Raw genomic sequence first — 25,739 nt, 5'->3', positions numbered from 1 at the left:
TCATGACATTTGACTACGATAAAAGAGTTTCTGAGCTATTGTGAAAATACCTTAAACTAGGTATCATAGGATCTTGGTTCAAATTTGGCTCTACTATTTCTTGTCTTTGTAGCCAAAAACACTGGGCTTAGAGTGGGAAAATCTTATTTGAATCCTGACTGTCATTAACTGCCTGCCTTACCTTGGGCAAATCACTTTTCACCTCTGAGCTTCAATGTTCACAGCAGTAAAAAGAGAAGGTAGGGATGAATGTTCTCTAAAATCCCTTTTACCTCTAAAGCCTTCTTCCTGATTCTAAACAATCCAAGTTTTGCAGGTGAATCATTAGGGAATAGAACTAGGACACCAAAGAGGAATCTTGCCAATGCAGTTGGTGTTTTATAGAGAATTTCAGTTTGCTAAGCTATGACTCCAAGCACTAAATTAATTTAAGTGTCCTTAAAAGAAAACAAGAATAAACGAAATTGAATTTCTTTTGTCAGGGATATTGAGTTAATAGCATGCCAGTGACACTGCCCAGAGAAATGAGCATATATGGTGTAAACACCCATCTTCTAAGAAGTAACCTGGATGACATACAATGAACATACCCTGTTGTTAGGGTAAGAATGATGTTAGAAGATCCAGGCTATAGTCGACAATAAATCTTACAATCCATGCAACCAGATTTTCCCAAGCTAGCCATGTGGGAAGAATTGTTTTCAGCTTACCTTTCAAAGGGCATTAGTTCAAGTCAAACAGGGACCTAGAAAAATATCTACTAGTTCAAAACAATGAACCCTTCTCAAGCTGCCATTTAATCTGATCTTTGGTGGGAGGATAGCAGTTTGGGGGTTGTGGGAAACTAGGCTCTGTCTCATTGGAGGCCTCTTACTTAATTTTAGAACAAGAAGCAAAAGTCAGGGAGAGTTTTTAATAGGAAGATGATGAATACATTGGCTGTCCTGATTCTTCAGTGCTAAGCCTACTTATCAAGATTGGTGATAATTCATCACTTAGCAATCAGAATCATCAGTCTTCTGAACAAGCATACAGCTTCCCTCTAGGTGATACCTGTACATCAAGCAGAAATGTTTACCACCATAGTTATGAAATATTTTCAGATATTCTTCAGATTCAATTTGAGAAATAGCTGAAATTAAGTTATTTTTTCCTCAAATAAAAAGAGTCTTTGAACTTTGCAGTACTTGGATAATTTTCACCAAGAATTCACCATGTATAACTGACATTAAAGAAAAAAAGAAAGATGCAATATGTCATGATAGATAGAATTGGGAAGTCTTAGGTTCAAAATCTCTTATACACACCACTAGAAAGTCACGTAAAGTCTCAGTGAGCCCCAGGCAATGCTCTAAGACTGTAGGTTACAAGGTGGTTGCTGAACTCAGGGAAGGGAGTTTCTACACTGGGAGTTGCCTACACTGATGAACTCATATATCTCTAACCCCAAACTAAGAGAAGCAAGTTATGAATAATTGTAAGTGGTAAATAATTTAAAAAATTATTTTGCTTAAAATAGGTTTCAATACTACTGTTTAAATATCCATAATTTCCACGTCTTTTGAGAATTTGGCCAACTCACTTCATTAGACATTTAATGAATTCCTACTATGTGGAAGGTGCTATGCTAGGTAGGGTATAAAGATGTAATGCAGATTTTGTGCCAGATTATGGCAGGGTGAGCCATGTATATCCTTCCACTTGGATCTTTTCCTTATTCTCTTGAGTCCTTTAACTCAGATGAAAAAGTCTTTGAGGCTTGGTATATTTGGATAGTTTCACCTAGAATCTATCTGATATTAGTGGATTAAGAAAGGAATTAATGTATTACTGACATTATATTATTGACATTAAAGAATAAAAAAAGGGATAGTGTGACATAATAGACAGAGTTCGAAAGGCTTGGGGTTCAGATTCTGTCTGTTTCTTTTTAAAATTCTGTCTCTAAGTGAAAAGTTGTGAGAGATTTGAGAAAGGAGCAATCGCATCTACTTGGTGGGGTCAGAGAAGTTTCGTAAAGGATATGGTGTCTGATCTGAGCCTTGAAGAAAGGAAAAGATTAGACAGATAAAGATTCAGAAGTAGGAGTTATATAATTTAACTGGATGCATGACATATACATACATACATGCATGTGCATACACACACATATATAATGAAACTAGAAAATAGATTTGGAACTAAACTATAGAAGGCCTTCAATGCCAGGATAAGACATTATCCATTGCTTGGTAGTTTATGTGGAACCACTAAAAATTTTAAGTAGTGGAATGACATTAGGAAAGATCCATCTGAGGTAGGTGGATGTGGGAGTGAATGTATGATGTGATGGAAATAACATTGGACTTGGAGTCCGAATTGAGTTTTAGTGCCAGACTTACAACTCCATATCTTTGGGCCAGTCACAGACTCTGTGGGCCTCAGTTTCTTCCTCTTGGTGTATTTGGAGGACAAAATGAGAGACTTGGACTGGATGAAACCAAGTCTCTTCCAACCTGAATTTATAAATATAATGAAGTTCCAAGGTGAAAACCTACTTTGGGAAAAGCTATGAAAAGGTCAAGTTTTATGATGCTGTTCCCCAGCTCAGGGACTTTCTCTAACCCCCTCCACATGGAATATTCAGTGTCTCTTAGAATGATGGATATATTGCCCTTTTACAAAATTTCCCTGGAGGAAGGTAGACACTTAAATGTTTGATATGTAAAGCCCTTCTCTCTGCAGAGCAAATAGGAAAGAGTTCAGGTGCCGACAAATTGCCGATTCAAACAATTATACAACTGACTCCAAGGGGAGGCCACGCCCAATTATTCGCTGTGACTTGAAGAGGCAGAGGAGAATCCACTGAGCCAGGGATGATGGACCCTGTCCAAAGTCAGGATGAAAGCCAGAAGCATCTAGAATTGTAGATGAGAAAGAAAACTGACTTCTGGGGCAGTCAGAGTGTCAGTCAGGCAGAATCACTGTCAACAAATACTTATTAAGTACCTAAATGCCAGGTACTGTGCTAAGCACTGGGGACACAAAGAAGAGAAAAAAAAAGCACCTGGCCTAAGCCTCGAGAAGCTTGCAGTTCAATGGGGAAGATAACACACTATGTACAAATAAGACATTAGATGGGATAAATTAGAGATAATCAGTGGCAAAAAGGCACTATGAATGAGGAAGCTTGCAAAAGGCTTTAGAAGGTGGGACTTAAGCTGAGGCTTAAGGAAACCAGGGAAGTAAGAGACAGAGGTGAGAAGAGAGCTCCAGACCTGGGGAGACAGCAAGTGGAAATGCCCAGAGTTAGGAGACAGAGCATTACATAGCAAAAACAACAAGGAGGCCAATGTCACTAGATGCCAGAGTACATGAGCATGATAAGCAATTGTGTTTATTGAATGACAATATATTAAAGCCCTTTGCAAACAGTAAAGTGCTATACAAATACTAACTATGACTACTACTACCACCACCACCATCAATACTATTTTTACTAGTACTAGTAGTACTGCTACTACCACTACCACTACCATTACCACTACCACTACCACCACCACTACTACAACTACTACTACTACTACTACTACTACTACTACTACTACTACTACTACTACTACTACTACTACTACTACTACTCAGGACCAAGCCCAGGAGTCAGTAAGGAGCCTAGACCAACTATCAGGTTCCATTGATTGATTAAAATATTTAGCAGTCAAGGACATAAGGATGATAATTTGTACTTCCCACCAAAGAAATACCCAGCCACTCACCTAAACATATATAGCTTTCCTCTAGAATTTTGTTTCCTGAAAATAACTGTTGGAAAATATTCTCAACAGGTAAACAGACCATATTTGAGCATGTAGTCATTGTAATATGGGCAAGAAAGGAATAGAGAATATATGCACAAAATATTTTATAGGAGAAGAGAGCTTTGAAATCATGCCTCTGTGTGCCCCTGGGTTCCTACAACTTCATTTTTTACAGTTATTAACATAAAGCCTCATTTATAAAATTTTTCGACATCCTTCACTAGTCAATCTATGACTTGAGGACAATCTTACAGTAGTTCCTGGCTTTGCAAATTAATGCAGCAAAAAGGTCGAAAGTCCTCAAAAACAAACAAGCAAAATCCCATCTGTATAAACTGCTGAGACACACTAACGAATGTTCACTTTCTCCAATTCAAACAAGCTTGCAATGCAGCATTCTCCATGTAAGTGAGAAGACCGAATGTGTCAGCAGCTGAACAGTTTTCAAGGCATGATTACATCATTAGAGGAAGCCAGAGAAATCTTTATTTTAACTTATAGTAAAAAGGGGTGACTTGAGAATTTAATCTCATAATGAGGGAAAATATCACACACTCCCTTTTTTAGAGTCAGCGTAATTATCCAGAGCCTTTCAGAACATAGAGAAGTAATGACAAATTAAAATGCCTTTCAATTTCATCTCACTTTTATAATTATTCATCTGCTGCTGTTATTATTGCCATAAAGGCATCTCCATACTTTAGTCAGCCTCCCCTTTGATACAAGAGCACATGGAAAATTTTACTGTTATTAATAAGTATTCACCCTCTTGAGCTATAAAAAGAATTCTTTTTATTTGAGATGGATAAGTCACGTAATTCATATATTTTAAGAACTTTACTTAAATAGAAAATGGAAGGGAGGGAGCAATAATCACATTTTCTCAGCAGAAGGAACAGTATGTGGTATGGGGCAGACAGTGCCTTCAGAGTGGTTATAAGATCAGTGGGGGTTCAGGGGTGGGAAGGAAAGGGGTGTTTTCACCTACATTGTACATGCACAGATTCACACATAATTCTCTACCACATACTATATTCATTTTAGCATATCACGTACAGACCAGGAAAATTGCAAAAAGCATCAGGATCTCTATATGACCTGAGCTGAATTGATAAAGGCATGTGATCCCAATAGCAGCCCTACCCTGCTTGGCAAGGTGAAGTTGTCTAGGGAAAAGAAGAAGAAAAAACAAATGAAACGTGAACTCAAAAATATGAAGATATAACCAGAATGTGTATAGAGGGAGAGGATGGTGTTTGACCCAGATCAATCCTGATCATCAAGTGAATTAAGGTTATGAGATGGGTTTGATACAGACCTGTTGTATATAGTTGTAATCTATGGCATGCAACAGGGAACTTTCTGAAACAATACTAGAAACAATTTTCAGTTCCCCATAAAACCCTTCTACCTGATGAAACATAAGAACCACCATAAAGAGATACGTGAAATATTAACAAAAACAACAAAAGCCAGAACATAAATTGTAATTAGCCAAAGGATAAGCATAGATCTAGGCAGCTAGGTGATGCAGTGAGAGTGTGCTGAGTCTGGAAGATTCATCTCCCTGAGTTCAAATCTGGTTCCAGATAGTTAGTAGCTATGTGACCCTGGGCAAATCACTTAACCCTGTTTGCCTTGGTTTCCTTATCTGTAAAATGTGCTGGAGAAGGAAATGGCAAACTAATGCAATATCTTCATCAAGAAAACCCCAGGGGTGAGTAGGTGGCACAGTGAATAGAGCACCGGCCCTGGAGTCAGGAGGACCTGAGTTCAGATCCAGCCTCAGACACTTAACACAAAACTATCCGGTGACCTTGGGCAAGTCATTTAACCCCAATTGCCCTACCTTCTCCCCCCCAAAAAAAAGAAAAAAAAGAAAGAAAGAAAGGAAGGAAGGAAGGAAGGAAGGAAGGAAGAAAGAAAGAAAGAAAGAAAGAAAGAAAGAAAGAAAGAAAGAAAGAAAGAAAGAAAGAAAGAAAGAAAACCCCAGATGAGCTCACAAAGAGTTGGACATTACTGAAAAGACTTAATAACAACACATTCATACATCCATATATAAATATGCCTACATATACATACAAATACATAATATATACAAACATATACACACTTTCACTGTGAAGAAGACAGTATACTGGCCTTTTAAGACATGAATGTGTGTGTATTCACATATATATATACACACCCACAAATATATATGCATATATGTATATATACACACATACATATTTACACACAAATATAATGATTATATATTTCACATTTTAGTATTTATTCAAGGTGTTTCAGGATCTGAATTGCAAAGGAGGAAGCAAATATCTTCTATGTATTAATATACTTCTACTCATTAATCTCTATCTAGATAATAACTATAGCTGCCAAACTGTTCTTCCCATCTCTAGTCTCTTTTCAAACCATCTTTACATTGCTGCCAGATGAATCTTTCTGCTACATAGATCTGGGCATGTCATTCCACCCCTCAAAATTCTTCAATGACTCCGTCTTGGCTAACGAATAAAGTTCAAAGCTTCTTCTCTACCATAAGTTTCTTTAGTTACCTTCCACATTCCTCAAAAACTCCTCTAATCTCTCTACCTGAGCCCTGGACCCTACTCCCTCATTCCTCTGCCCGGATCAGATATCGTTCTCTATCCTGCATGATTAATTAAATCCTTCTCCCCTGGCTTCTTCCCATCTGCCTACAAATATGTTCTGATCTCCCAGATTTTAAAGAAGTCTTTCCTTGACCCTTCCATTCTATCCATATAGTATTGTCCCATCCTTTGTCTCCCTCTCATTGAGTTTTTGGGAAAAATCCTCTGCTTCAAAGAATATTGTTATATTTATTAGTGTTAGTTGATGTTTATAAAGCACATCAAGGTTTGCAAAATGCTTTATATAGGGGTGGCCAGGTGGCACAGAGAGTAAAAGCACCAGCCCCAGTGTCGGGATGACCTGGGGGATCGAATCCAGGCTCAGATATTTAGCACCACACCCAGAAATAACTGGCTGTGTAACCTTGACCAAGTTACTTAACCCCATTGCTTAAAAAAATGCTTTATATAAATGATTCCTTTTGATCTTCACAACAAGGCTGTGAGCTAGGTACTATTACTGTCCCTCCTGTATAGATTTACAGTCACATCCACTAGAGATAAGTGTGAAATTGGGGCAGTATTGTTTCCAAGAAGATTTCTGGCTTTGATTTTGCCTGTTGCAAGGCTAAGAAAGACAGCTGCCTTCTTCACTTGTGAACTTGCTCAGTCACAGAGCTTGATAATGACTCTACCTCCCTGGAGGTATTCCTTGGACAAGTTACTTAACCCCTCTGATACTGAGGTTCTTTATAAAATGGGGACAATAATACCACAGGTCTTAGTTTGCATGGTAAAAATATATATTAAACTTTGCAAACCTTCAAGGGATATGTAATTGTGAGTTGTTTTCATCATCATCTTTATCATTGTTTTGTGGCTAGACCAGGATTTCACATTTAGAGTACCAAATGTTAAATTAGTTTATACAGGATCTTGTATGTTATACCTCTATCTAGTACAACTCAAGATGGAAGAGAGCATGGTGTAGTAGCTAGAAAGCCTGTAAGCTCCCTGTGGGAAGAGAGTCTCATTTTACACATTTATTCCCAGAACTAAGCATAACACTTTGCATAAAGACAAGTCTTTATGCATTTCTTTTTTGGAATTGATCTATACACATGATAGTTTCCCAAGCATTTTGCTATTTGATTGATTGACAGGTTTGACAAGAGAGAAACTGGAAGAATTTTAGTAATACAGAGAGAGAGGGTAGAGGAGGTGGTAAATAAATTATAATATGCCTTGGTGCTCACAAACCCTCTGGAAACCTCACCCCTCAGCAGAGTCCTGGTTGAGAAACAGTGGCCTATAAGACGGTATGCATATGCATGCATGTGTGTTCATCTGTATGTATGTTCACCACTTTCTTATTTTTTGTGGAAGAAGAAGAGAAACATTTTAAAAGTCATCCAGAAAACACATGTTACTTAAATGACATTTTAAAAAAGCCCAAACAACACAAAACTGTTTCTAGAGAGAAAAGAGTAGGGAATTAAGAGACCAATATGGCTATGTCTTTAGAACTGTGAAGGACTTAAATGTCTTCTAATACAGCCTTCTTATTTTGAAGACGCAGAAACTGAGGTTCAGAGAGATTATTTATGACTTGACCAAGGTCATAAAGATAACAAGTGTCATGGCTGGGATTTAAACACAGGCTATGCATCAAACCAAGATTCTCCCATTCTACATACAGCTCTGTTCCACTACACCAGAGTAAAGTGAGCATGTGTTAATACCTGCATAAATGTGTTCCTGAAACCCATGTAAAATTAATTTCTCCAAATCAAATACTATTTCAGATACACAGAAAGAGTTGGTTGTTTAAAGGAAGCTGGTGGTGAATCCTTTAATAAAGGAAACATCTACTTTTTTCCACCTCCTCTTTAACTCATCCATACCTCTTATTCATTCATTCATTCATTTTGCTTTTTCTTGGAGGGCAATTGGGATTAAGTGACTTGTGCAAGGTCACATAGCTAGTAAGTGTTAAGTGTGTGAGGCCGGATTTGAACTCAGGTTCTCCTGACTCCAGGGCTGGTGCTCTATTCACTGTGCCACCTAGCCGTTTCTGATTTATTTATTTATTTATTTTAGTTTGAATTTTTACATAGTAGGTTCTCTTAAAGTGAGGTATACTTACACTTATGCCTTTGAAGAAAAATTCTGAGATTCCCTCAGATATGAAAGGCACTTTGCTAGGCACTGAAGGGAACCAAGAAGGTATAAGGTCAAGTTCATGGAGGAAAAAAAAATGATTTTAGGATTCATGGTAGAAAGTTGACTTGGTGGTTGAAACCCAGGCCTACTAGCATCCTTGGCAAGCCCTGGGGCTATAATCCTCTTAGCTGGATAACACTGTAGAAAATAAAGTGAAGGCATGACTTGGATTCCAAGGCTCCTCCAAGGAAAGCATTTGATTCCTGCCAACCCATAATGATCCACTCTCAACCTTTCCTACTTTGCAGATGACCCAGAAGAAAAAGGGGCAAGGAGAGAATGCCCTCCACTGCTCTGTATTCAGAGCAAATGCCAGGGAATTGCCCAGCTCTGTTTCTTGCTGCAGAAATGTAGGTTATGTGTGACATAAAAATGTACCATGAGTTATTGCCATGCTCTGCTGTAACTGGACTTTCTGAGTGCATACTCAGACACATTCTTCTATCACAAACTCATCAGTGGACTATAATTCTTTAATAGTTTGCTTTTTATTGTTTAAAAGAAAACTAATACTGAAAGAATGTAGACATAAAATCACTGCAAAGAATAATGTTAATCGAGGTGTGTTACTTATAGAATTTTTAACTCCCATTTCTGGATAATTCAAATTAAATCTTTGCTAGCATCAAACTCTGATTAGATAGTCAAGTTCATAATTTAAATAAAACCCTCAGCTCATGTGTGTGTGTGTGTGTGTGTGTGTGTGTGTGTGTGCGTATGATACATTCTTCAGCAATCTATAAAGTAATGCTGTATGAAGAATACTACTCAGCACTGGTGAACACTTGGGGTTTTATTCTCTGGAATTAGGCACACAATTCATATTAAACACGATTTTCTGACCTACATGTAAGACATCAGGCTGAAGTAAGCCCTTAGAGGTGAGTCTTCATTGGTTTATATTGAAAATTTGGTTTGGGTTGTTGGTCACTATCTGACCACCCTCCCAACTTCCAGAGAACTATGCCTGGGAAGAACAAAGTCAGGGACAAATGTAAAATTCTATACCTGTGTTGTTTGTTGTTTTTAAATCAAATATGCAAGGATGGGGAAGATGGAAGTAAAAGAATAATTTATGTAAGACTGTGAACTCTGAGAGTAGGGTATTTTTTTCCTTTTCTTGGTATCGCCAATGCTTGGCACATAGTAGGTGCTATGTGCTAATGGTAGGTGATAAATTGATTGACTGAAATGATCTAGTGGTTTCACTACAGTACCCCATAATTTGGACTTAGATTTTCATTAGTGTAAGGAGCGCAAAGTAAGGAAACTGTCTCTATCAATGCAAGTCAACAACTGTTTTCTAACTTAGGGTTTTAGAGAGTTCTCTGGGGCAGTGAGCAGTTAAGTGACTTGTTCCCATTCCCAGTGCATGTCAGGGGCAGGATGGGAACTCTTGTTTTCCTGACTATGAGGCTAGCTTTCTGGCTATGATAGCATGTTCCCTTCCATCTTGGATTGTACTAGACAAAGGTATAACATACAGGATGCTATAAAAACTAATTGAACCATTGGTACTCTAAATGTGAGATCCTGGTCTAGCAGCAAAATGATGATGAAAACTCACATTTATATATCACTTGAATGTTTCTAAAGTTTAACATTTATTTTTACCCTGTAAAGTCAGACCTAGAGGTACTATTGTTCTCATTTTGTTAAGGAAAAAGCTCAGTATCAGAGGAGTTATGTGACTTGCCCAAGGTCATATAGCTAGTCAGTGTCAGAGGTGGAATTTGACCCCAAGTTTTACCTGACTCCCATTCTTTCCAATATACCACACTGCCTATCCTTATCAATGAGTGGATGCACCACAGTTGGGGGACAGCATCAATATCAATATAGATGAAACAAGAAGACATAGAGAAGAATGTCAGCTAAACAGAAGTATGGTTCACAGGTTTTCCTTGGAGAGGTGAAAAGAGATGTTGGTGGAGATGATTTCATTATACAGACAAAAGGCATATAATCAAATTTTTCATAGGCTACTTGGTCATCTCACCTTGCACGATAAGCATAATCAAGATACTATCAAGAAAATAATTGTATACTTATGTGCTGATATCTGTTGCCAAGAACAGAGTAGATAAATTTCCATGAAGAATTTGTCAATATCCTCTGAATCATATGAACATGTATCTTAATACTTTGTGATTTTGCTACAAAGGTGTATGGGGGAAGGGCAACAAAACATACATCAGAAAATAGGGTTCAGATTAAGAAATGAAACTGACCAAATTTATAGACTATGCAAAAGTCACAGTATTGTGTATTATGATTTAAAAAAAATTAGGATTGAAAGACAACACAAATTTTGAAATTAACCCAATCTAAAGAAAAAGAAAATCACTCAATATTATAGGAGTCATTTCTGAATCAGCTCTCTATGTGTAGTCAAACTGTTGACTAATTAGAATGAAAGTAAAAATCAATACCAAGTTAAAGGAGAGGATGAAGGGTTAGTATAGGAAGATCCTAATGAATTTCTACAGTTCTATCCTGATATATCCATTGACTCTGAAAAATGAAAAATAGATAAAAAGCAATCACATTAATTCTGAATATCATTTTTAAAACAATTTAACTCATATTGCCACAACAAGAAGGCCAAAGAGCCTAGAAATCATCTCAACTAGCAAATACTTGTCCTCTTGTTAAGCCGAGAGCCATAGCAGTCAACTTAGAGTATGAACTCATCTATAAAATATTATACAAGAGGGTAGGGGAGGATTACGTGTAATCTCACTTCACATGGCAGTGAAAAGGGAAAGAGGACTAAGCATTTATTAAGTGCTTACTGTGTGTCAGGCATTGTGCAAAGTACTTAACATATATTATCTGATCTGAAAAGTACAGAAAGGGAAACAAAAAAAGGTTACCAATGTGCTAGTATGAGACATGAATAAATCAAATCATCCCAAAAGTTAATTTATAAGCAAAATTGGGAACAGGTCTACCAATAAACAGAAAATGGAGCAGAATTTGCTGATGATTTTAGAGAGATCTAATCTTATAACCAATGATGGTGGATTCACAACATTTAGGCTCCACCATCTTGGGAAAGCTAGGTGGCACAGTGGATAGAGTGGGCCTGGAGTCAGAAAGTCTCATCTGAGTTCAAATCTGGCCTCAGACACTTACTAGTTGTGTGACTTTGGGTAAGTTACTTAATCCTGCTTCCCTCAGTTTCCTCATCTGTAAAATAAGCTTTAGAAGTACATGGCAAACCACTCTGGTATCTTTTCTAAGCAAATCCCAAATGGGGTCAAGAAGACTCCGACAAAGCTGAAACAATTGAACAACGCCATCTTGGTCCCTGACATGCTATATATAAGAAACCGCTAATGTACTCAGGGGGATGATTTGGGAAGAATGACTAGACTAAATATATGTTGAAGGTAACATTCTTTTGAAAGCGCTTAGGGATAAATTTTCAAGTTTTTTCGAAGAGGGGAAGATTCCAAGGGAATAGAAAAGATTGACAGGAATTGAAGAGAGGGTATTGGTGGACCATAATCTATGCTAGTAAAGTCTCACCCTTTCCTCCTACCTCTCATCCCCAGGATCAGAAATCTGTTGAAGTATCTAAATAAGTATAGATTAACATAATAATGAGCTGTGTTACACTGGTGTTCTACTGTGTTTGAATTGCCTGAGGTAGATTCACAACTTGGAATTTTGAAACATTAAATCCTTTATTGAATCCTCTTGTAAATACTTCTACTTTAAACATTGACTGCAATCTGCCCCCATTCCCACTGTTTATATACACCTCACCCACCCTCCTAGCACTGTCACTAAATAGATCTGTTCCATCTCATATGTTTGACTGAATCAGCCAGAGATTTTTCCCCCATATTTTTCCTGTTCTCTTCTGCCTTTCATTCCAATACTTGTTGGAATACAGCTTTTTAGAGGTCATGATCATTCATTCAGACTTCCAGGCTGGCTGTGGGCAACATTCTGAAAAAAAGCAGTTTGTTTTCATTGCTCCAAATTTCCTCTTTTGTATTTTTTTGTATCACCTCCTGGGACTCTTATCTTTGTCCTCCCTACTTAATGAATCAAACCTCCTCACCCTATGAGTCTTTTTTCTTTCTTGTTTTTTTTTTCTCCATCAGAAATAATCTAATGATAAGAATTGTAAACACCAATAGTTCACACTCAGATATAATGCTTTCAAGCTCATTCTTGGGGAACTACAACTCTCAGTTAAGACTTGTTAAGTTATTCCTTAGAAAAATTTTCATTTTAACCAAAACAATGCCATATCCCTAGTTGAAGTAGTGCCAACACTTGTGGAAATTTAAGCAGACTCTTGGGTAGAGAAAGGGAGTAGGAGGTGGGATTTTAGTTGAGAGACAGACATAAAAAAATAAACAAATCAATGAATAAAACAATAAAACTAGTCAAAATGACTACCAAAGTGTCTGTAGAGTGCTGAAATCTATAGGACTGAGAAGAGCAGGGTTGTGGGAGCAAAGATTCAGATCCAGAGATCCATAAAAGATCAGGGGGAGATGGGAATAAACATTTTAAAGCACTTACTATGTGTCAGATATTATATTTTATTACCTTATTTGATCCTCACAATAACTCTGGGAGGTAGGTTCTATTATTATCTCTATTTTATTGATGAGGAAACTCAGGCAGACAGAGATTAAGTGACCTGTCCAGGGTCCCACAGCTAGGGAGTGTCTGAAGCCAGGTTTAAACTCGGGTCTTCCTGAAGCAACTTGCAAGGAATATCAGGTAGTTAATTGGTGTGACCTTTTCTTTTGAGAGCTTTGCTTTTGCTTTTAATGGTATTATTGTTACACAGTCACCACTAATCCCAGTGTGTATATGTAGGCATTCACAAGGACCAGGTTCACTAATTTCATTCCTAATTTAGCTAAGGATCATAAAGGCAATGGATACAATCAAAGAAATGAATCTTTCATGGTGGAAATATAAGGCATCAACTAGCTGGGTATAATTTGTGGGACAGAATGTCTTTTTGGTACATTCAAATCATCCCACCCTTTTGGCATGCATCCATCTGCCTCTGCCTAACTCTAGTCTTGCATAGTTCAATGCAACTTTGATGCAATTCAACAATGCAATATAAAAGCAAGGCTTGAACTTTGTATTGATGGGCTGTTGTAGTATTAGAACTATTAAAGACCTCCTGAACTGTCTCATCATGGTGTATGTGATCCTGGGGTCTTTGGGTATTAGCAGAAGAACATAAACTCTGAAATGTTCTGTAAGGCTCTAAAGGCTTTGAATAATATTTGTCATATAAGGAGGAATAATTTGGCAACAATATGGCATGAATAACAAATGTCAAGTAATACGAGAGGAGGCTTTTCCACCTTTTTTGAAAAAAGGAAGATCTTACTTAGATTATCAGGGCTCATGATGGTGGTGGTGGTGGTGGGAGGAGGGCACTACTCTTTTCATAGAACAGAAAGTGATCACTTTACTTTTCCTTCCCAAGTTATTTTTGTATAGTCTTTCCATAAATCCTCAAAAGAGGATTCACCCATGTATTTGAGACTTCCTTCTGATTATTTTAACACATTGGTTGGGTACTACCATAAAACTTAGGTTGTCTTTTCTCTTTTATGTTTGCAACGTGACTGGTCCAACACCTTTGTTGACCATGAAAGTTCTTAATGTTAATTTTCTATCCTGGTACATCAGTTATTATTGGTAACATGTTGTAGGAGATTGGTTGTAATGAAATTATGTTGGGACACATCATATGTGTGTAGAGAGATATGCATATATATTATGCAATGTGTGTTGATGAAGGTACATATATTTACATCTCTAATTTACATATGTATGTATATGTACATGTATGTGGATAAACATAAATGGAGAGAGACAGGCAGACTAACCCAAAAGGATATCCATTCAATTGCATATCATCATCTGTGCGTTTCATCTACTTAGTTCCTGCCAGTTTAGCATAGGTTCTAACAGTTCCTATCAATTTGGAAGGACTTTGAGTATGGGGTGGGCACTATGTTTCTCTATCATTGATAGTATCCTTGTAATATTGGTGGCCTAATAAAGCTTGGAAAGTCTCATGATCAGGCTGACCTCAGGATCATGCTTTTTCTTCTTGTGTCAATTCATGGAGATTGTTTACTAAGGCATGGGGGGATCATGATCTTTATCTGTACATGCCACTAGAACCACAAATGCTTAAAATAAGTATTAACACATTATCATTATAATTGAACTACTAGGGTAAAAAGAGTGAAATATATCCAGGTTTGAGTTAGATGACTAATTCTTAAGACCATCATTCTTGGTCCTTAGAAATAGCACACTAGGAGTCAGTTTGGAGAATAGAGTAGTACCTTTTGTTAGCTATACATTTCCATATAGCTGACAGATCAGCTGACATTTATCTTGATTGACCTCAGTCTATATACTCTTTTAGGGATATCATGTGAAAGCCTCTGTCTTGAGGCATTTAGCTATTTATACCTTATACCTTACGCCTCTGAGGCACAAGAGGCTATGAACTAAGGGCAATCCTTTATACAAAGAGGACCATCTAGAATGGTTTGTAGTTAAACATCTATGTTATCACTCCATTTTCCTATTATTTCATGGATTCATTTTTAGTTTAAATGAGGAATAGGAAACACTCTCATAAGAGGAAGAGCCTAAGTGAATAGGAATGGCTCAAATAAGGATCACTGATTTTTTTTTTCACTCAGGTTGCTGTATAAAACTCAGTAACAAAGCAAAAAAAAGTCTTTTCACTTGTTCTACTCCTAGATGATTTCCCTAGCCTTCAGACCTTCTTATGCTGACTTGCAGGAGTCTATTTAAACCATCTCTGTCCCCTCCCCGAGGTTATGATAGCTCTAGCTCCTGAAAATGCTAATTCACAGTTAAAGCCATTTAGACAAAGAAGACTCTTTTACTGGTTACTTGCTAAGAATAATGATAGACAGACAGATAGATAAATAGATAGATAGACAGACAGACAGATGATAGATAGATAGATAGATAGATAGATAGATAGATGATAGATGATAGACAGACAGATGTTATAAAGAAAGAACATTTACTAGACACATGGTATGCCAACACATTCTAAGTGGTTCTCTTCTGTCCATTCTGCTAGGGGGAGTCTTCAGATGCTTTCGGTAGACATCCCCTAACTCACCGATGGGTTTGAGACCTGTAGGTTACCCTCATTGGGGCTTAGCTTGTCTGCTGAGACAGTTTTACCAGCGGATGTCACTGAACATGCTACAGCTTCTTGGAGCCACAGGTGAGAGTTGAGTGCCAGGTGGATACTAAAAGTACATGAGTAACCTTTTTTGGAATACTATCCTGCAGGTGAAGCAAGACTCTTTCTTGTTTAAAATTGGCCTCTGGATCAAGAGGCCATTGTTCAACTTGCCATGAAACCTTGGCCACTATTAGTGAGGCTCCCTTCCACCCATCCTTCTATCCATGATGGTCCTTAGCATATTGAACTGCCACTCTGGTTCTAAGTCAATGACCCTTGTTGAGCAAAAGTTCTCATTTCTTTCCTACGGAGAGGGTACCTTAGTTCTCAGCTCAAAGACAAAGTGAATGATTGAGACTCAAGTAACTTGCTCCATGTACTTCACAGCCCATATGTTGATGATTCATCCCTTAGGCATCTTCCTTTTTCTCCCCCTTCTCATCCTACTGCCACCTCCAGAAAATTATTTTATGAATCCCATTTGTTATAGACTAATGCCTTACAGATACAGAAATAAAAACAGACACTTTCAACCACTAGGAAAAGAAGGTCATTTTTTTTTGTCCTGCCCACACCTAAAATCATTGCTCTTAACAATTCAGTATAACGGTATGATAAAACATTTTACCACGAAAGCAAAACAAATTCCAAGGGCAAGGATGGTTCATGTGAGTTCTTTAGAAGGTTGTACTAGATTAGAGGAAAGACATGGTTGAGTTGATAGTCTCTGATGAGGTTTGGCTAAGAAAAACTTGGCTGATACAGAGTAATCAGAGATATTACCTTTTACTTGACAATTGGAAGTACTAAAATGATAAAGCAACCAAGAAGAAGGTGCTCAAACTGAAATTTTTTGTAAGTTTACTTTTAGGGGGAAAAAAGGTAGACCTAAACCTTCCCATAAAGCTTTTTATAGGGAGGTACAACAAAGGAGATTTTAATAAGTTATTAGAATCTTTTTATAAACAAGGACTTATTAAGTACTTACTATGTGCTAGGAACTGTGCTGAATGCTTTATAAAAAGTATTTTATCTTATCCTCACAAAAATCTGGGAAGTGCTATTATTCTCCCCATTTTACAGATAAACTGAAGCAGTCAGAGGTGAAGTGACTTGCTCAGGGTCACACAGTTAGTTAATGTCTGAGGTCATATTTGAACTCAGGCAAGAATCCTTCTTATACCAACCTGCTTTTAGGATCAATGAATTCAAGTATCCATAAAACCATACTCCAGGTAGTACTTTCAAATGCTTCTCCTATTGTCTAGTACTTCCCAGTACTCTTTTTTCAGTGTAAAAATTTAGTGGACATTGGCAATGTTTGGAATCATTTCCCATAGGATATTCAGGATGGAAAAGATTACCAATTTATCTGTCTTCCAAAAACAGTACCCTAAATCTCTATTGATAATCAAGACCTGACTAGAATTCCAGAGTCTCTTAAAATGCCTTATATACACACAGCCCATCCACGCTAGGTTCTAGATAGGTTCTAGCCATTAAGGAGGTTCTAGAGTATATGGAGGCATTTGTGGATATCTCTTGAAATATTTGGTATGACTTCTTAGGACTAAATAGGTTTTAGGTGGTCTCAGATCTCTTCTCTTCCTCTCTGCCATTCTCACTGAAGAACCAAAATGGGGCCAAACACAAGGTCCATAAACATTGGTGAGGAACTCAGAGATTCTGAGCTAACTTATCGAGCTCATCCATCTCAAAGGGAGCTCAAATGAAGTCACCCAAGACTTATTTGTTTCAACTCTCTTGAAAATATTACCCTCACAGACAACATAAATAACAAACTACAACTCTAATAGGTGTGATGAACTCAAACATTACAGTCAATGACAAGTGTAGGTTTAATTTCTTAATATTTTGTATGCCCACCACAAGGTTGAGAATTTCATAGGAGGGCAGGCAGCTATAAGGCTCATGAAGTTGACCGCAGTGTGTAATTCCTCCCCAGTAATAAGATGATCTGAAAATTATGGCGATCGATGACAGAATATTGTTGGCACGGTCTTGTGAGACCTAGCTCCTGGGCACATAGGGACACAGCATGTGGTTATCGAGTGAGTGACATGAAGCAAGAGGAGAAGATATAGATAGAATGTTGTATGGTTCATATGTGGAGCAGTTAGGTGGAGTAGTGCATAGAGCACTGGCCCTGGAGTCAGGAAGATGTGAGTTCAAATCCGACCTCAGATATTTATTAGCCATGTGACCCTGGGCAAGTCACTTAACCCTGTTGTCCTCAGTTGCCTCATCTATAAAATGAGCTGGAGAAGAAAATGGCAAACGATTCCAGTGTCTTTGCCATGAAAACTCCAAATGGGGTCAGGAAGAGTTGAACGTGACTAAAATGACTGAACAACAACAACAAATTGATTCATATACTGACAACTGGAGAAAAGCACTTTGGAGTAAGTATATGGGAGGAAGAATATCAGAGTGTGAATTCTTAGAGCCAATATTGTAATGGTTTGTATGGAAAGTGGGACATGAGACCAGGCTAATAACAAGGATGACAACAATAACAATGGTTAGTATTTCTGTACTTCTTTAAGCTTTACAAAGTGCTTTATAACTATTGATTCATTTTATCCTCACAACAGGTAGGTGCTATTTTTAACCCCCATTTACATATGAAGAAACTGAGGCAGGCAGCAGTAAAGTGACTTGCCCAGGGTCACAAGCTAGTAAACGTGTGAAGCCAGATTTGGACTTATAGCTTCCTGACTCCAGGTCTAGTACCCTATTTACCTGTGCTACCAGGCTGCAAAGGTAGGTACGCCCTGGTCACAGAGATTGCACACAACGTTTTTAGGACCAAAATCCATGGACTGTCCAAGTCATTAGCATTTTTGGAACTGGTCATCAAATCCCTGAAGTTTTTGAACAACTAGTCATATCCAAAGGAGAGAAAGAATCCTTAAGTGTGGATGTGGGCCTAATTACCAACAAGGGGGAGAAACTTGTAATCACATGTGGTAATGGATGTGTGTCACATGATATAGCTTCTACACAAGGAATTAAAAATGAATAAATCATTATTTGTGCCTAGATAGGTTGTTTTAATTGACTTTACAGTACTATGACAATCTCTCTACCTTTGAAGCCTCTGAGATCCTTCCTAACTGGAATCCTACAACTACATCTATCCACAAACATCTCACCCATCAACTAAAGGTGAAAGCACCTGAGAGTAAACCTACAGTCATCAGAATTCCATAATTCTGTTCTAAGTCAGGGATGGTTCTACCAAACTATTTACCCCTATTTATTTCTTTAAAATTTTTTTTTTATTTGTGGGGGTGGGATAGGATGGAGGGAGACCCCTATTTATTTCTGCAGGCATTTTCTACTATAGATGGGCTCAAAATATAATCTACACTGTCTTCCATCTTCTCTCAAAAGAAAAGAACCCAGTTTGCTGAATCCTCTCAAGTACACATCAGCTTTTTTTTTCCCCCAGTTCCAGGAGGGGTTTCGGTTAGAGAGTCTATGTGAAGAACAAGAAAGTTTAAGACACTGCTTTCTGAAACCTGAGCACTGCTAAATCTTGTTTTATCTCATTGATAAGATGGTTAAGAAAATTTTAAGTCTTTTCCAGTATCTATTGATCTTTCAAACAGGCTTTGACTCCATAGAAAGGCTCCAAATTAAATATTCTCAAGGAAGATTCTGGGACTGGGGATTTTTTTCAAAGCCTGGTTCATAATTCTTGCTTTTAGTGCTTCAAAGAAAGAGAACATTAAGATTTGCAAAGTTCTTTGCAAATAGAAATTATCTCCTTTGGTTCTTACAACAACACTGAAAGGTAGGTACTATTATTTTCCTCACTTTACAAAAGAGAAAACTGAGGCAGATGGCAGTTAAGTGATTTGCCCAGGGTCACACGGTCAGTAAGTATTTGAGACTGGATTTGAACTCAGATATTTCTGAATCCAGGTCCAGTGCTCTATTTACTATGCTACCTACCTGCCTCAAGGTTCTGTGCTTTTCATTAGTACAGATATTACACATACTGATACAGATCATAGCCCTTATACACCTTAGTAGTAAGACTTGCTAAGTTGGTAGGACCAATAAAAATTTAAATTAAATTAACTGGGATCTCAAATGTTATGACAATAGAACACAAGGTCTAGAAGGTCCTACCAAGTTGGAAAGGATTAGCATATGAGCCTAGAGACTAATGGTGTGTCTGTGGGTGCTTGTGACCATCAAACATGACCTTGCCTTCCCCATGCTCTTCCCTTGACCCCAGTACCTGAGTGTAGCTGCTCATTCTCCACCCTTAATGTTCTACCACTCAGAAGGGATGCAGGGTGCATAGAAGTGGCTCTGTTCCCTTGCTGCCCTGGTCCTGGGCAGGATGGCTCCCACAAATCAAGGTGAAAAAGAAAAAAAAGGGACTCTGACATCAATGATGTAGTGACCAGGGGGCATATCATTAACATCCACAAGCATATGCATGGAATAAATTTCAGAAAGCATGTTCCCCAGGCTCTGAAGCAAATTTGTAAATTTGCCACAAGAATAAATGAGAACTCTAGATGTCAAAAATGACTTAACAAAGCCACCTGGGTCAATGGGATAAGGAATGGTCAATGTTATATGTGGGCATATTTGTCCAGGAAACACAATGAGGATGAAGGCTCACCAAAAAGCTGCATATATTGGATACGTGTATACATGTCACAAATCATCAAAAGTTTATAGGCAGTAAATACATGGGAAAACTATAGTGAACTTCATTCAAACAAATGGATGCTAAAAAGGATACCTACAAATATTACTTTCTAATCAAAGCCTTTAACATACAAGAATCAAAGATGCTGTGTGTTCAACAGTGGTGGCTAAACTTTGGGGCCTTTGATATCTTTGATATCTTTGGTTTTCTCTACTACCCAAGGGTAGACTAGTAAAATTGAGAGGTAGGCAAAGTTTGTTTGCAAAGTAATCTTTCTTTACCTTATCCCCTTTCAACAATCATCACCTATCAACACTACTTTCTTCTTTCCTTGATTCAATGTTCTCCATGGAGCTCTTCCTGATGCAGTGGAAAATAATATTACACTCTCATTAACAAAAAAGTTTTATGATATTCTTAACTCTGTCAAAGAATTTCTGTTTGAAAAAGAGTGCTTAGAAAAGACTACTTAAGTCAAAGGACTGAATCTCTAATGGTGAGATTTCACGTACCTTGACATCTGATTGAGCTGGACATTTTAGGGCAGAGGACTTCCCCAAAAGCACTTCAATCACATCAAATAGGTGATACTTTTTCCTTAGAATAAAATCAGATCCTTTTCTTGAAATAATTTTTTAAAAGTGGGAAATGTGTGCTGAAAATTAAAATTGTTTAATATTATTTTTATTTTAGAATTTCACAATACACTCTTGGATAAACTGAAACAAACTGAAATATCACAAAAATCCAACTGTATATCACTGTTATGATGCTCTAGAGAGCCAGATGTCTGGAGATTGCTTATTTCAGCGATCATGATGTCCAAACTCTGAGCAACTTATCAACTTTAGAATTGGCATCTGTGTTCTCATGGTACTTTTAAAAAATTGCTCTCATGAGCTTATCACAGTCTATTTTAGTTTATAGCTTTTAGATTTGGAAGACTTGGAGATTATCTCATCCAATTCCACCATTTTACAAATAAGTAAACTGAGACAGAAAGAGAGGAATTAACACCCAAGGTTATTAAAAAGTGACAGAGGCAGGATTGGAACCAAGGCCTCCTGACTTTAAACCCAATGGGTTTTTTGTTTTGTTTGTTTTTACCATACCACACTGTCTCTCATTTGGATATAACTAAACTCCTGACTAGAATGTAAACTACCTGAAGGAAGAGACTGTTACTTTTTTTTTTTTCATAGAAACCCATACATCCCTATCTAAAATCCACCTTTTGTGCCTCTGTGATTTTCATTGGTATGGGTTCATGAATTGACACAGATCCCAGCCTCTCTGTTCCTTAGCAGAAGATCTTCATCAGTCTCTGTGACCAAGAAAAAATAAAATTAACTAGGATTTCAAAGGTTATGCCAATAGAATCCAATTATTAGTAGGTCCTATCAACCTGAAGAGGATTAGCGTATGCGCCTGGAGGCTAATGACAGGATTGTGTTTGTTTGTGACCATCAAACACAGCATCACCCTGCTCACTACCCTCCTTTCATCCCAGGACCTTCCTGCTGCTGCTCATCCTCTACAACTGAATTTCAACCACCTTGGGGTGATGCAGGACATAAAGAACTGATACTTTTTCACCTGGTTCCTTAATGGAATGGAAATGATTCTGAGTTCTTGAAGGCTATGCAACTAGAGCTCAAGCTCATGGGTTCTTATAAAGCTGGAGAAGTTTTGGATATGGACCCTGTGATAAACTGTACACCTTCTATCTGAAGACTGGACTAGACAATGAGAGAGCTCCTTAGGTTAGAGAGGTTTATCACTAGATTGGCCTGCAGCATGATTAAAGATTAGCTCACAGCAATTCATGAAGAGTATCAGCTAAGTCATTAAGGGGGTAGGAATGTGCATTGGTAGGATCGACAGAAACTACAGATATTTAAAGTGTTACAATAAATAACCCTTCTCAATCTCAGTAACTAAGATACTGCCTTGAATAGAGTAGGCACTTAGTCTACTGGTCCATAATGATGATGATGTAGCTAGCACTCAACAGAGCTTTAAGATTTACAAAGTGCTTTATAAACATTAACTCATTTTATTCTCACAACAACCTTGGTAGATAAATGATATTATCATCTCCATTTTGCAGATGAAGAAAACGAGGCAGACACAGGTTAAGTAATTTGCCAAGGTTCACACAGCTAGCAAATGTCTGAGGCTGGATTTGTACTCAGTCTTCACGTCTCTGGGTTTAGCACTGAGCCGCATAGCTGTCCTTGAATGAATGAATGAATGGCTAATTCTTAGCACTCTGATAACCACCATCACCCAAAAGTACCAGTAAAACTGGAATATACCTAAGCTATTTATCGAGTAACTTTAGAAACACTGATTCTATCTTTGTTAAATGAAGACTCAAAAACTCTTATAGGAAACGTTCTCAAGGAACTTGCCTGAATTATAAGACTATGATCCTAACAGAAGGAAGTCTATGATTGGTTAATGTTATGATTAAATTAAATTACATATAGTTAATTTCAATTAAATTAAAGACATTTGTTAAGATCTTGCTATGTAAAATGAACTATGCTAGGCCCTATGGGGTACAAAGATGGATAAGGCATCATCCCTGCCCTCAAGGAGCTTATATTCTTACTTTACTTTGACATTTTGAAAAGAGCTAGATATAAATAAAGACCTCCAGAACTGTGTCCTAGAAGGAAAAGAAAATCAGGAGACTGAAAATACTTATAGTTCCTCAGCAGCACAGAAATACGATATTAACACCAGTTTATTACTAATGATAGGAAGTCTTCAGATCACACACTTCCCTTACTAGAGGCCATGCCACAGGTGCCTTCCCTGATAGTTTACCATCCCATTTTCTACCTAAGCCACATAAGCCTCCTCAACAGAGTTTGAAAGTATATTTCCTGTTACTTGATCTGGGAGAGCTGCATGCCACTTGCTTTAGGTGCAAAACTCTGAGATATGCCTCTGGCTGAATGTCCATGCTTTCATTAATCTGACGACAATTTCAGAACACAAATCCTAATGAGTTGTTTTCCTTGGCTAGGCTACTGGTGAGGACCAGTTTCTCTTTTAACTAAGTGGGTCCTGACATAGCTGATCTTTATGTTCTTTCTAAAACCTTTCCCACTTGGTTGAGCCTACCAGAATTTCCATTCCGCAGACATGGTCTTTAAGTGGCCAGGGTCATCTCCACAATGTTATGAGGCACTAAAGAAGAACTTTAATGGAGGAATTTTCTATATTGCTTTCTAAAAATAAAAACTGAGTCAGCATAGGGACATGAGCTATCTCTTGAATCCATGCAAGGGGCTATGTACCTGCTGGGCCTAATTTTGGAAATTAATGTATTAACACAGCATCAAAATACTGCACCCAACAGAGAAAAATAATTGCTGGTTGATGTCCACTCAGCCTTATCCCATCTTCTAGGCAGGTTCTGGGAACAGAGATTGCTACATTACTTATTTACATCTATACTTTTTATCATTTCATGTTTTATTTGTCATTCTCCCCCCTTTCAGGAATGTTGCCATGGAGATTTGGTGGGATATAATTGCTGATATTCAGACATTGCCCAGAGTTCCTTAAGTTCCTGGTGCTTTTGACCTTGAGGGAGTTTGTTTTAACCCTAACACTATGCTGAAAGAAGGAATCAAAGAAAGACCTAAGTCTCATCTGTCCACCATACTTCTCCTGTCAAGCCAACAGGAAAGATGGAAGCATATGGGTGCTGGCCCTATTACAGAAAGTAGGGGAAACAAGTGGGACTGAGACCATGTGGCATAATGGAGCAAACACTGAGGTAGGAAGAGATAAGAGTGGAAGATGGAAAACTGGAGCAGAGAGCAGGCCAGGCTGAACAAATAAAATAAACAGTGTTTGATGAGATGATTGAAAACCAGCCCTTAGTCCTTTACCTCAAACTCTGCCTCCCTAGAAGCTATGGTGGTGAACTTCTTCAATCTCTTTGACTAATTCAATTCAATTTCCTTACCAGTGGGGAGGGGCACTCTCCTACCCATTGCCTTCAAGACTTCAACTGGACTTATTCCATGTTAATATTTCTATGCTATTTGAAATTCATCCTATTCATATAGCCTTTTACAATTATTTTAGTACAAATAAATAGAGGTACTCATGACTTGGAAGCAAAAAATATTAGTCTGAGAATCAGGAAATATGGGTTCAAGTTTTGGCTCCCCCATTAATTTGCAATATGAATTTTGTTAAGTTTCTCTTTTTCTCTGGGTCTAAGTTTTCTCATTTGTAAAACAAGTGGGTTAGACCACAGTGTCTGCAAGGTCACTTTTAGTTCTGACAGTAGATATTTATTTTTTAAATCCCTTAAAATGAAATTTGATTATGTAGATGAAACCATAGATTCTAAAGATGACCAAAAATGATAATTCGTTACATATGCCCTGGGTGTATTCCTTCCTTGGGCAAGTTATTGTTGTTATTTTTTTCTTTGTCATAAGTAAATAAAGCAACTGAACATATCTTCATCTATGGGAATATGTTCAAGGTGAAAGAAAGGTTAACTTCCTTGCGTGTACATAATGTAAAGAGGTTGAGAGTGTCATTCACTATTGGACCTCCTTTTTTTTGTTGTTGTTGCTAATGAAGGTGAAAAAAATCTCATGCCACAATGTATTTGGATCATTTAGATTATGATGCATTTAGAAGATGAACTTTTGGAATGTGAGCTATCTATGTGAAAGGGGGTGACGCTGAATCAGTACCATGGCTAGAGCTCTCACCAAATCAGTTATAGATGGACTGCTCTTTGTGATGGTTAAGCATAGATCTATGATGTATTAAATTATGGCAATAATAATAGCTAGTATTTCTACAGTGATTTAGGCTTTGCAGAGTGGTATATATATATATTTATCTCAGCTGATCCTCACAACAACTCTAAGAAGTAGGTGCTATTTGTACACAGATTTTAGAGGAGAAAGCTAAGGTTCAGTGACTTGTCCAGGAACAAACAATTAATAGCGATCCAAGACAGTATTTGAACTCAGATCTTCCTGAGTCCAGGACTATTGCCCTCTTAGCCACCTTTCCTAGTTGTCAAGGTTATAGCTAGAAGGAACCTGAGAAATCATCTAGTTCAACCCTCTCATTTTACAGGTGACATAACTAAGACCTTGAGAAGGGAAACAATTTACCTAAAATATTCCCGT

The 25,739-nt window shown here is 37.7% G+C and overlaps 1 protein-coding gene across 2 annotated transcripts in view; it reads right to left on the bottom strand.

Annotated features, from left to right (window-relative positions):
- The window catches only part of ZMAT4 (zinc finger matrin-type 4), a 725,479-nt gene that overhangs the window by 224,634 nt on the left and 475,106 nt on the right, over positions 1–25,739 (bottom strand). The window lies entirely within an intron of this gene.

Source organism: Petaurus breviceps, unplaced genomic scaffold, assembly GCF_028583685.1.
Source record: "Petaurus breviceps papuanus isolate PSGF00001 unplaced genomic scaffold, PetGlider_PUasm1.0 90919, whole genome shotgun sequence".
In the NCBI taxonomy this organism is placed as follows: domain Eukaryota; kingdom Metazoa; phylum Chordata; class Mammalia; order Diprotodontia; family Petauridae; genus Petaurus; species Petaurus breviceps.
Note: the sequence above shows the minus strand (reverse complement) of the source record. Positions and strands in the feature narration are given on the sequence as shown.